The sequence below is a fragment of the Stegodyphus dumicola genome, chromosome 10, assembly GCF_044657685.1.
Source record: "Stegodyphus dumicola isolate Sdum_Otavi_A_Nest chromosome 10, ASM4465768v1".
Classification (NCBI taxonomy): domain Eukaryota; kingdom Metazoa; phylum Arthropoda; class Arachnida; order Araneae; family Eresidae; genus Stegodyphus; species Stegodyphus dumicola.
Window position 1 is genome coordinate 146,027,190 of NC_140777.1, and position 13,176 is coordinate 146,040,365.

Here is a 13,176-nt window from a genome sequence, read left to right on the forward strand (position 1 = left end):
TTCAGAAATGTGGCCACACAGAGACTGCAACACTAATGTGATGCAATGAACTGGAAAAAAAAGAGAAATTCTTTTTGTCATTATTGATTGATCTTAGACATATTTTGTTTGTGATTAGCGCCTTATTTTTATTTTTATTTTTGTATGTGTTCTGAATATTTCTATGTAATTAATTAAGTGATTTAATTGATGTTTTTGATTAATTATTTTTGATGATCTTCCTTGAGTATTTTAATTAGTAATTGCTTTGATTAATATTGTTGTTTTACTTGCACATTTTGGACTTGAAATTTAATGTGTCAGTAAAGTCACTGTTACCAAGGAGTCGTGTGAACTATTGTTACATTATGTTATCCTTTAGCCTTATTGCACAGTATGAGTCATAGTATTTCAAGAAGTGTCTGTCTGCTAAATTTTGGTAAACCAAAATTTAATTCCTTAGGGGAAAGGAATGTTATGTAGAAGAATTATCTGATAGCGTTATAAAAACTATGTGAATGATTTTATGATTTATGGAAATTTAAATTTTATTTTGATTCTGAATTATTTATTTTAAGGCTTTAATTTTGGGGAAAAACTGATGCTTCTGGGAATATTATTTAGTTTGAAAGAGTATTATTTATTTTCTTTTATTTGCAAATCTTGTACAAACTTTGATTCATTGTGAAAGAAGCAGGGAAAGGGAGGCAATTTTTGCCAAGTCATGATTTCGCGCGCCTTGTCCTTTAGAATGTTCGAGAAAGAATTTTCATTGTTAGTTGACCTTAAGAGAGGAAAGTACGTGACGGAAAGGTCAAAGGTTGCTACTTGTCTTTCAATGTAAGTCATTCAGGTTTTTGGCGATTGAGGGTCCGGTTGTTGGCTAAGTGAAGAAGGGCGCGCATGCGCGATCACCCTTATTTCCGCATTCTGGAGTTGAAAACGAAGATTTTGCCATAATTAAGGGGGCGATAAGTGAAGCCATAGTGGGAGCCCGTTTTGTGAAGGAGACGAAGGAAATTCGAGTTGGATTCACACTTACTCTTGACTCACTCACGCTTGGACTCGCTGATTTTCGGGCCGGCTGGACTAGTGGACGTTGTTCTTGAAAACTGGCTTGAAGGAAATTCGAGTTGGATTCTCTCTCTTACTGACTGGCGGGTGGAACTTACTTGGGACGTTACTCGTGAAGCTTGCTCTTGGGATGAGTAAGAACAGGCGAGCCGTAATTGCCTAGAAACAACGTTTCTGACCTGAGGCTGAAAACCCTCTTTCTTGCGGCGTGCTGGTAAAGAGGCGAAATTTGAACGAGTTACCTGCGTGTTGACATAGGACTTTCAGGACCAAGCGGATAGCCGTCCTGGGCAGCAGTGCTCCTGTTTCTGTTCTACAGTGGTGAAGTGGAGTCTACATTTTTAGAACCAGGGTCAAGATGAGCCCGGCCGACATCAACGCTTGATAAGATAAGAGTCCTCCACTTCAAGATGTCCCCTCAAGATAAGTTTTATTTTTTTTTTTTTTGGTGTGTTTGAACTTTAGGCAAGCTGTTCAAAACGTCCTTAGCAGTAAAAACTACGTCGAATCTAAAATTTAACTCTCATGCCTTAAATTGTTTCCCTTTCCTTTCTTTTAAATCACCAGACAAACCTTAAGTTTTTTTATGAATTTAAATGAACAGACTCTCAGATGAGGTTAAGATTTTTCTTATTGTGTTGTAATTGAATAAACTGATATTTAATCTGGAACCTCTTACAGTATGTTTTCTTTATATATTTAATATGAACTTTTCCTTTATATCTTGTATATGTTTTATGTTTTCGATCCTCTCACGGCGCGGTCCCGGAATGCATTTTTTTTTCACAACGCAAAAATGCTGTACACGTTTCACTATACGATCACTACCTTTCACGGCAAGTAGTTTCATATTTAACATTTAACATATAGGAATTTCAGATATAACATGGTACTCTGAAGTAAAGCTATTTAACCTTGGTGTCGAAACTTCTCTATATAACAATTTGGTGCCGTGACCTCTGCTTAGTGAAGGATCGAATCAGTAACTTATTTTTTGAACTTATTTACTTTGTATAACTTACTGTTTTATGAAAGTGTTAAATTTTATGTGTGAGGACTAATTAAGGTTTTGATTTGAATTATGTTTGCTTACTGGTTACTGCAGGATATTAATTCTCTAATTTAATTTAAGACTTGAATTTAAGATTAGTTAAACTGTTTTGGTATAATATTAACCAAAAAGATAGTGTTTTAGTACGTGTGATTCAATGATTTCATACTGTGCATGTTAGGTTGTTTACTAGTACAAAAGTATTAGGTTTTAAGAAGGCTTGTGAATTTCAAATTTTGAGGCTTTCGAAATACTCAGTATGTTTTAGATGTAATGATCGATACTTATGTTTTCTGAAAAAGTACCGGAGTTGTCAATGAGTGGAGGTTCTTTTAAGTTTTTCGCGTAACTGGCAGCTGATTAAATTAGCTTGACAATTTGGAAACTTTTTGAATGATTCAAAACTATTAGAGGGCGATATGTCGAAGAAAACGCGCCGTTCTACTAGACAGCCTGACCCATCAGTAGAGATGTTGGGAAAGACAGCCCCGGGCGTAAAGGGTACTTCAGTTTTTGGCTTGGACCCACTGGAGTCAGTTCCTATTTTTACGGGAGGAGAAAATAGCATTAGCCTAGCTGATTTTTTAGATAGACTCGAACTGATAGCATCACATGTAGGATGGACGGAGTCAGATAAAGTTACGGTAATTCGGGTTAAACTTGGGGGGGGGAAGCCGCGGAATTTGTTAGGAATAATCCGCGTTTGAGGAGCGAAGCTGGTTTTTCCTACCTGGTAGGTGCCTTGAAGGACAGGTTTACAACAGTTCAAAGTCTACATTCCCTTATTCGCTCCCTTATACAGGCATTTCAAAAGCCGCGAGAGTCAGTCAGACAATTCGCTGCGCGTATCGAGGCTTTATCTTATAAAACAGTGCCAGTAGAAAGGATGGGCGATCCGGCAGCAGAGACTCAGAGACAGGAATTGCTATTATCTGTTTTTCTAGAAGGATTGCATTTGCACCTTAGATGTCTGATTTTGCCCCATAATCATAAATCATTTGTAGCAGCGAAAAACCACGCAGTTTTGGAGGAAGAGATGTGGATAAAAAACCATGCTGAGGCAAATTTTCAGTCAGAGGAAGTTAAAGCGGTCCATACTACGGGTACGGTAAATTCCAAGGACACTCTTTGTGTTTCGGGTGATAATGTAGAGCTTGTAGAGGCTATTCGATTGCAACAACAGAACTTAACCCAGTTGACACAGATGATGAATACTTTGCAGAGCCAAATGCAATCTTTGATGGTGCATAATCCTCGGTCGAGATCCTTACAGCCTAGATGTTTCCGTTGTAACCGGGTAGGACACATAAGCAGAAATTGTTATGTAAATGGCAGGTCTAATAACGAGCAGGGTAGATCAGATCACAGATTTCGACAAAGAGAGGCAGGAACGGCGAATACACTTAATTCTCATATGGCACCCGAACATTTGACGGTAGCATCTCAGGATCGAGGTGCAACTGGTAGCAAATTGAATCACCAAGCTCAGACATTTAATTTAAACTAGAAAAGGGTGGGGAGAAACACGCTTCCATTTCTTCCTCGAATGCCCTTTTGGAGGTGCCATCCGTCTTTGTAGTCACTACAGGAGAGTATTCATTACCAATAGTAGAGGGTTCTATATTACAGACAGAAATTAAATTTTTGATAGATTCGGGGGCAACGGTTAATATTATAGAGGAAAAAATTATTGCAGGGTTAGGGGATAAAGTTTCATTTTCTCCTTGTAAACTTTATTTAAAAGGAATTTCTAATCAGAATGTTCTAATCACACGAAAAGTTTCACTTCCCGTAGTATTGCAAGGCAGGATTTTTCCTGTTGATTTTCTCATTAAGGACAAGGATTTTTCTTTGCACTATGGTGCCATTTTAGGAACACAGTTTTTACTTGATAATGCACTCATGCTGGATTTTAGCACTAAACAATTACTTGGGCAAAATTTTGCTTTACGTTGGTGTGACAGTTCAAATTGTCTCTTTCCGAGACCGATAGATTCCTTGGATTATTGCTATGCAGTTCGTAAACATAAACTTTTGCCGTTTTCTGAGAATACAGTAAAGGTAATTGCTCCTACGTTTAATGATTCGCATGACACAGTCCTATTAGAGCCTGTGCTGATATTCCTTATAACCTGAGACGTAGGGATTCGCAGGGTGTTGTTGCTTACTAATGTAGGGCTTTGCAAACATTTATTTTTGGACTCAGTAAATCAGACTTTAGCGAAATATATACATATAGATATATATTTTTTTTTGTTGTTGTATATAGTTTGACTTTTCAGTTTGGCCAAACGTTATTTTGTATATGCATTGGGTTGTATTAGTATTATTTTTGTGTGTTTTGGATAAAATTCTAATGGGTATTTGCACAGCGTATTCGTTATGTTAATTTTCGGAATTGATTTTGGTTGGATTGAATTTTTGGACAATCACGTTTTCTTTCTTTCTGATTTTTTTTTTTTTTTTTTTTTTTTTGTGTGTGTGTGTGGGGGGGGGGGGTATTTTCGGCTGGTTCCGAGGTTCCTTGTGTTGTAACGTTCTTTTCTTTTCTAATGCTTGGCCCTGATCAGGCCGCTTCTGTTCTTGGACGTGACTGTTTGGGATTCAATCTTGGAAGTTATTCAATTTCGTAGTACTTAGGGGTCTTTACTCCTTATTTGAATACGTTCATGTGACATATTTTATTTGGAATTGTTTGAATTATTAGTGTGTTTATTTTCTCAGGAATGTATTTTATGTATCTGCGGCGCGTTAATTATCTTATTTTTATTTATTTCATTTTTTTGGTGTGAACAATTGGATTAGATTATTTCTTTCTTCGGGTGTGAGTATCCGAACACATTCAGTGGCTTATCTATCGTAAGGGAAAAATTGAAAGATAAAGTCTTCTTCAACTTTGAAAGAGTGATTGTTCTTCCTTGGTCGAAGGTGAGACGTAGGAGGGTGAAATCTGGCTTCTTTTAAGGTCAAGTTCCTCTACTAAGGAGTATTGTGGTGCTGAGTTCACATTCCGGGGTTGGTTGCTTTCATTTTCTCGCGTTGAAGGCTGCAGGGGGGAGTTGTTAACACAATGATTTCTAACTACAGGGTTTTCCCTCGCTTGCATTGACAACTCCGTACTCATTTAATGTACTCCATGATTGTGCTCAGCAGAAATTGTCACAATAGTAGAATGTGTTCGACCTCAGGTGAAATTGTTTACATTAATGGACTGAAAAGGAATGAATGGATAAATAAACGTTCAGAAATGTGGCCACACAGAGACTGCAACACTAATGTGATGCAATGAACTGGAAAAAAAAGAGAAATTCTTTTTGTCATTATTGATTGATCTTAGACATATTTTGTTTGTGATTAGCGCCTTATTTTTATTTTTATTTTTGTATGTGTTCTGAATATTTCTATGTAATTAATTAAGTGATTTAATTGATGTTTTTGATTAATTATTTTTGATGATCTTCCTTGAGTATTTTAATTAGTAATTGCTTTGATTAATATTGTTGTTTTACTTGCACATTTTGGACTTGAAATTTAATGTGTCAGTAAAGTCACTGTTACCAAGGAGTCGTGTGAACTATTGTTACATTATGTTATCCTTTAGCCTTATTGCACAGTATGAGTCATAGTATTTCAAGAAGTGTCTGTCTGCTAAATTTTGGTAAACCAAAATTTAATTCCTTAGGGGAAAGGAATGTTATGTAGAAGAATTATCTGATAGCGTTATAAAAACTATGTGAATGATTTTATGATTTATGGAAATTTAAATTTTATTTTGATTCTGAATTATTTATTTTAAGGCTTTAATTTTGGGGAAAAACTGATGCTTCTGGGAATATTATTTAGTTTGAAAGAGTATTATTTATTTTCTTTTATTTGCAAATCTTGTACAAACTTTGATTCATTGTGAAAGAAGCAGGGAAAGGGAGGCAATTTTTGCCAAGTCATGATTTCGCGCGCCTTGTCCTTTAGAATGTTCGAGAAAGAATTTTCATTGTTAGTTGACCTTAAGAGAGGAAAGTACGTGACGGAAAGGTCAAAGGTTGCTACTTGTCTTTCAATGTAAGTCATTCAGGTTTTTGGCGATTGAGGGTCCGGTTGTTGGCTAAGTGAAGAAGGGCGCGCATGCGCGATCACCCTTATTTCCGCATTCTGGAGTTGAAAACGAAGATTTTGCCATAATTAAGGGGGCGATAAGTGAAGCCATAGTGGGAGCCCGTTTTGTGAAGGAGACGAAGGAAATTCGAGTTGGATTCACACTTACTCTTGACTCACTCACGCTTGGACTCGCTGATTTTCGGGCCGGCTGGACTAGTGGACGTTGTTCTTGAAAACTGGCTTGAAGGAAATTCGAGTTGGATTCTCTCTCTTACTGACTGGCGGGTGGAACTTACTTGGGACGTTACTCGTGAAGCTTGCTCTTGGGATGAGTAAGAACAGGCGAGCCGTAATTGCCTAGAAACAACGTTTCTGACCTGAGGCTGAAAACCCTCTTTCTTGCGGCGTGCTGGTAAAGAGGCGAAATTTGAACGAGTTACCTGCGTGTTGACATAGGACTTTCAGGACCAAGCGGATAGCCGTCCTGGGCAGCAGTGCTCCTGTTTCTGTTCTACAGTGGTGAAGTGGAGTCTACATTTTTAGAACCAGGGTCAAGATGAGCCCGGCCGACATCAACGCTTGATAAGATAAGAGTCCTCCACTTCAAGATGTCCCCTCAAGATAAGTTTTATTTTTTTTTTTTTTTGGTGTGTTTGAACTTTAGGCAAGCTGTTCAAAACGTCCTTAGCAGTAAAAACTACGTCGAATCTAAAATTTAACTCTCATGCCTTAAATTGTTTCCCTTTCCTTTCTTTTAAATCACCAGACAAACCTTAAGTTTTTTTATGAATTTAAATGAACAGACTCTCAGATGAGGTTAAGATTTTTCTTATTGTGTTGTAATTGAATAAACTGATATTTAATCTGGAACCTCTTACAGTATGTTTTCTTTATATATTTAATATGAACTTTTCCTTTATATCTTGTATATGTTTTATGTTTTCGATCCTCTCACGGCGCGGTCCCGGAATGCATTTTTTTTCCCAACGCAAAAATGCTGTACACGTTTCACTATACGATCACTACCTTTCACGGCAAGTAGTTTCATGTTTAACATTTAACATAAAGAATTTCAGATATAACATGGTACCCTGAAGTAAAGCTATTTAACCTTGGTGTCGAAACTTCTCTATATAACAAAGAGCAGGCGTTAAATACTCACTCTAAATCATTTAACTGATAGGGATATGATAATTTGTTCCTAAACCTGAGAAGGCGGTATAAGTTGGATGACTGTCAGTTGAAGGATTTGTATATAGTGTAATTACTCAATTGTATATATTGTATAAAGCTAATTGTCTTCAGACTTATATTGTTACTATACTGTTACTAAAAAAATGGGCCTATTTCATGACTTTAGTCTGTGTAATAGCTCTTGGACAGTGAAAATTCCTTTTTCCTTTCTTAAATTCTTAATCATTGCGACACGACAATTAGCCAAAAATTAATTAATTTCCATTCACTAGTATTTTCAAAAAAATCTTAACAGACAGTCTCACTCAAATAAGAACTCCACATAATACATCCCTCAAGAATTCCAAGTCCCACCAACTACCATAAATTACTTCACCCAAGTCTTACCGACTGATATTATTCAAAGCCCCCACTGCCGCTAAGAATTTTCGGACACCCTACACTTATGAGTCAGACACGATGAGAACACTTTGGCAACTCCCCCACTAGAAAGAATTTTACTTAATACCTTTTCTAGCCTTTATTTCTTCATGTACATTCACTGTTCTTATTATATATTATTTTTATATTATTTTTTTATATTTTTATATTGTCTTTGATTTGTTTTTACAAAGTTTGCATTATTTATCTTATTTTGTAATCTTCTATGTTTATTTCAACTTTACTTTGAATTCGATTTCATAATGACAATTTCCAATGTTTAATTTTTACAAATAATATAGAACTCAAATGCATAAACATGAAAGTGTCGGGGACGGTTACTCGGGTTAATTAGGATTTCTCTACAGTAATTGCTTTTTACTCCAAATTGAATGGACTAAAATGCTTCATAAGAATATGTTCTTTGAGTATCAGCATTGGTTCATAATCCCTTCTATTCGCGGAAATATTTGGCCTGACTAGAATTGCCGTTTTGGCTTTAACTTATAACTCGTGTAAAGACGAAACACTTTCGTATTTACGTATTTTTATCAATTATTGTTCATTGAACGGAAGTTGGTTTGTTCCCCTTGAAAAGTCAACTAATTTCCGATCAATGACAATGATTACATGTTTTTAATTTTTCCTTTTACAATTGAAATTTTATTCTTCATGATGATTTAACTCCAGTCCCCGTTAAAACATTATTATCATTTTGCTTTCAAATTACTTCAAAACATCTTTCAAAATTTAACTTACCAGTATGGATTCACTCTTTTAAAATAATTCTACTTTAATTAAACTTAGGAGATAATATAATCAATTAATCAATACTGTTTAGGAAATAAATTATTATTAACTATCTTTGCAGCAATTGCGCAAGTAGTAATAACTTGTTTTCACACTAAATGGATTTAAGATTATACAATGTATATATATATATACACTCATAATATGTAATTAATTTTTTGAATTTATTTGGGCTTGCCATAACTTCAGTTTTATTTGGAACGCATATATGGTGTGAAATAGTGTACTAAAAATGTTTTTTGCCTTGAAGACGAATGTTTCAATCATTTAAATGAGGAGTCAAATTTACCAAAAAGGCTAAATCTGAAAGCTAGTTGGCAATGCCAAGTACTGGCACAGATTTTTCTTTCGATATCATTAACAATTTGATTTCATTAAATACGGTATAACATCTTTCTTTTGCACTTCGCGGGCCAAGATAACACTTGCTTTGGACCGGACGCTTTTATGTTGTCTTTGTGACGTCATTTTTCAGCTTCATACTAAATAAGAATAAATATAGATTTCCAACATTAATTCAACTATGTCAAACTAAAAAACATCATTTAAAAATAATCTTTGAGTCGTAATATTTATAATATACTATAGTTCCTCGCATATTTTCCCCTTAGCACTATAGGTTCTGAAATTTTTTAAAATATTCGTATAATTTCCTTTTCCTCTATTATGCGTATTTATTCTGTCTGAGAGCTAGTTTATTGGTAAATTGTATTCCATTGAACATTTTTATTTTATTCAGTGTATTCAATTGGTGTTTGCATTTTTGTGTTCGTATTTCAACCATTTTATTTTCCCTTAAATTTATTTTGAAACTTATTCTGAAACCCTTCTGAAACTTATTTTGTGCCCTTCTGAAATGCGTGATTTGAAATGTATGTCAAATGTGTGATTTGAAACCCTTCTGAAACTTATTTTGTGCAGATTCTTCGTTAAAGTACCCCAGACTAGGCAGGTGTTCTTACACTTAAGAAACTTTCCAAACATGTGATTTCCTCTTGCTTCTATTATTTACCTTCGAGCTCATTGTAGCATTATATACTGGTGACGTGTTCGAGCTTTCGAAATCTGGGTCTTTTATTCGCTTCTCTTCTTCTTCGTTCATCTGATGTCTCTTTTGGGAACTTCGGTCAAGTCTCTTTTATATGAGATGCCCCTGGAGCTTTACAAGGTAACTGAGCCGAATGCGTAAGTGCTAATGGAAACTTCCCCCTTGCTGTGCGAAATGCTGTGCCGACCATGAATCCAGGGACTGCACGAAACCCAGAGACGCAACCCCCACTTGCGCAAATTATGGACTAGATCACGTCGCAAGCTATAGAGTTTGCAGTGCGTTTCCTAAATCTAAGCAGCAAAATAACAGCTTTACTCAGAGGTGATTATAACTAACAACTCCCAGATGCAAAGTTCCAGAAATTCCGTGGAAATTTCGAAACCTCACAGAAGCCAAAGAGGTGATTGCTAAGCTCCCCGCTGCTTTAAATATGCTTAAGGACTTACAACCAACTAAAATGTTTGAAAATGTAGTCAGGCCTCAATCCATCCAAAATGATTTTTCCCGCAACTCGTATATACCGGTCAAAGTCATACTATGGAGTGCACAAAATTTAACAACGAAACTTCATGAATTCCAGGACTTTGTCAGAAGAGAGGATGTGGATATATGTTTAATCACAGAAACTCATGCTATTCAGAGTAAAAATCTTCGTATGGTAAACTTTATTTCCTTTAGATGCGATAGATGACGCCACGGGGCTCTGGCGTTATCATTTATGTGAAAAGGTCGTATGAAGCCTGTTTGATTAAAACAGACAACTCTAAGGCGTCTGAAATGGTGAAGATTCAAGTAAAGCTTCCCAGGCTTGGAAAAATTAGCTTCTATGCAATATATAACCCTCCAGACAATCAATTGACGGACAATATCCTTGATGAACTGCTTCCCAGCCAAGAACTCTGTATAATCGGGGAGTGATTGGAACTCGAAACAGTTGGACTGGGGCTGTCACAGTACAAACAGAAATGGCAGGGTAATTCATAACTATGTGTATAATCACCCAGTTTATTTATTTATCCCTGAAGAAGCCACCTACTACCCGAGCATCCCAGGCCGGGGTCACGATATTCCAGACTTTTTTCTCTCAACGGATATCATTCCTATTTCCCTTGAGGTGCTTACTGATCTATCATCAGATCATGTTCCTGTTAAAGTTAGAATAGGTGGTGCTCCCAAGACAAATCCAACTCCAAAGAAACTAGTGGACTGGAATCTATTTCACAATATCGCTAGCACATCGAAATTCAGTTTAGGCTTTCTTAAGAATAAACCAGACATTGACGCTGCAGTAAAAAAATGCTTACCAATAAACTTCAGGAATTCCTACAAAATGCAACTACAGAAATAGCGAACACTTACCTGGACGACACACTTCCTGCACGTATCAGAGCAGTTATTGCTCAACGGAACAGACTTCACAAACAGTACAGTAAGGAGTGGATTCCGGCTATTAAGACCGGCATAAATAGACTCACAAGGCAGATTAAAGGTCTCATCAGTGAACATCGAAACGAAGTATGGAGTTACAAAATAGATAACTTAAATCTGGATGATGGTTCATTCTGGAACTTCGCTCGTAACCTAAAAAGAGTCTATCATTACTCTCAGCCAATCAAAACAACACATGGTTTTGCATTCACCGATCAGGAAAAAGCGAACATTTTCGCAAAGCATCTGAGCGAGCAGTTCACTCCGAATAGTAATGACTCTGATATATTGACAATTTTGTTCAAGAATGGCTTGAGATTAGCACTCCGAACAACACGAAATTAGCTCACTACTCCTTTAGAAATAGAAGATATCAGCAAGCACACCAACTCAAAAAAGGCGTCTGGAAGTGATAAAATTACGAACAGAATGATGAAGAACCTGCCCCACCGTCTAATTACCAAGCTGACTGGCATCTACAATGCTTGTTTGACGCATTCATATTGTCCAATCCCGTGGAAGCATGCAAGCAATTTTCTGATACAAAAACCAGGCAAGCCTCCCGATGAACCGGCCAGTTATAGACCAATTAGCCTCCTATCGACTCTAGGAAAGATTCTTGAAAGAATCACTTAAAATAGAATTAAACTTTTCCTCGATATCCTGGCGGATGAACAGCATGGCTTTTGAAGAGAACTATCCAGTTCTCATCAGTTAGTCAGAATCACTGAATATATTGGAGCGGCTTTGCATAACAAAAATAGTGCAACTATCCTCATGCTAGACGTGGCAAAAGCATTTGACCGCTTCTGGCACAGAGGACTTGTTTTTAAGTTTATTAATTTGGATTTTCCTAGGGAAATTATTCTCATCCTCAGCTCATTTTTGAACTCCCGAACTTTCTCAGTGCGGCAAGGAGATTTCAGTTTAAACCCATATCAAATTTACGCTGGTGACCCACAAGGAAGTATCTTTGGACCAATATTTTATATTTTGTACGTAAATGACTTCCCCAAATTCAGACAAAACCCTAATATTATGCTAGCATGCTACGAGATCGCGAAGTCCAGACGGCCGAATCACGCCTTGGAAAAGATTCAGCATATTATTCCTGATATTGAAGCATGGTGTCAGCAGTGAAAAATTCAGATAAACCGGGAGAAGTCAAAAGCAGGTACAGCAAAATACCTAGGAGTTGTATTAAACCGATCGTTTACCTGGAATGCACACATAAACAGTGTGTGTTCAAACGCGTACGGCATTATGAAAAAGCTTTACCCACTACTTTCTAAGGTCTCTGGATTAAACCTTGCATGCGAAAGAAGGCTTTATACTGCATTTGTCAAGCCTGTTATCATATATGCCTCCTCGGCCTGGGCAAGTGCTAAGGCAAATGAAATTCACCGGCGGCAAGTTTTGCAAAATAAGATCCTGAGAGCCATCACGAACGCCTCATACTATATTAGAAATGAAGATTTACAGCGCGACCTTCATATTGATTATATCAAAGACTACTTATCCAAGCTAAATGGAAACTTTTTCAGGAAAGCAGAGACCAACAGTACAGCTAACTTTGCGTATATTCTGAGCTATGAAATCATCCCGGACGATTTGCTCATCCGACCTTATGCTGCACACTTAATTAGGCAAGATAATAATTAATTTTACTCGTCAGTACTCCGTGCTTACGCTCCGTGTGCATCTTTCCACATCATCTCTTCTGACAAGCATTCCAACTAGATTTCGACCAATCACAGTGAAGCGCCAGCATGTTACGAGCATCTCACAGACTTTTAGGTGTAACTACTTTAAACTTGTTCTTGTTTGGACCAGTGTTGCAAATAGCTCTCGTCAGCTCCTGAGCCTAGGCGAAAATTGCGCCGTATTGCTTTTTCTCCCGCTTATTTCTCCCCGCAGAGGAAACTCAATAAGGAATTTTCTAATACTAGGAACTCTTTACATAACTGAGAAGTATTGCTCCGGCAATAGAAACCCAGTACAATACAGTATATCGCGTAAGTGCTCGACGTTTCCGGCTCAATTACCTTCAGGTATCAACTCAATGGCCTTCAGG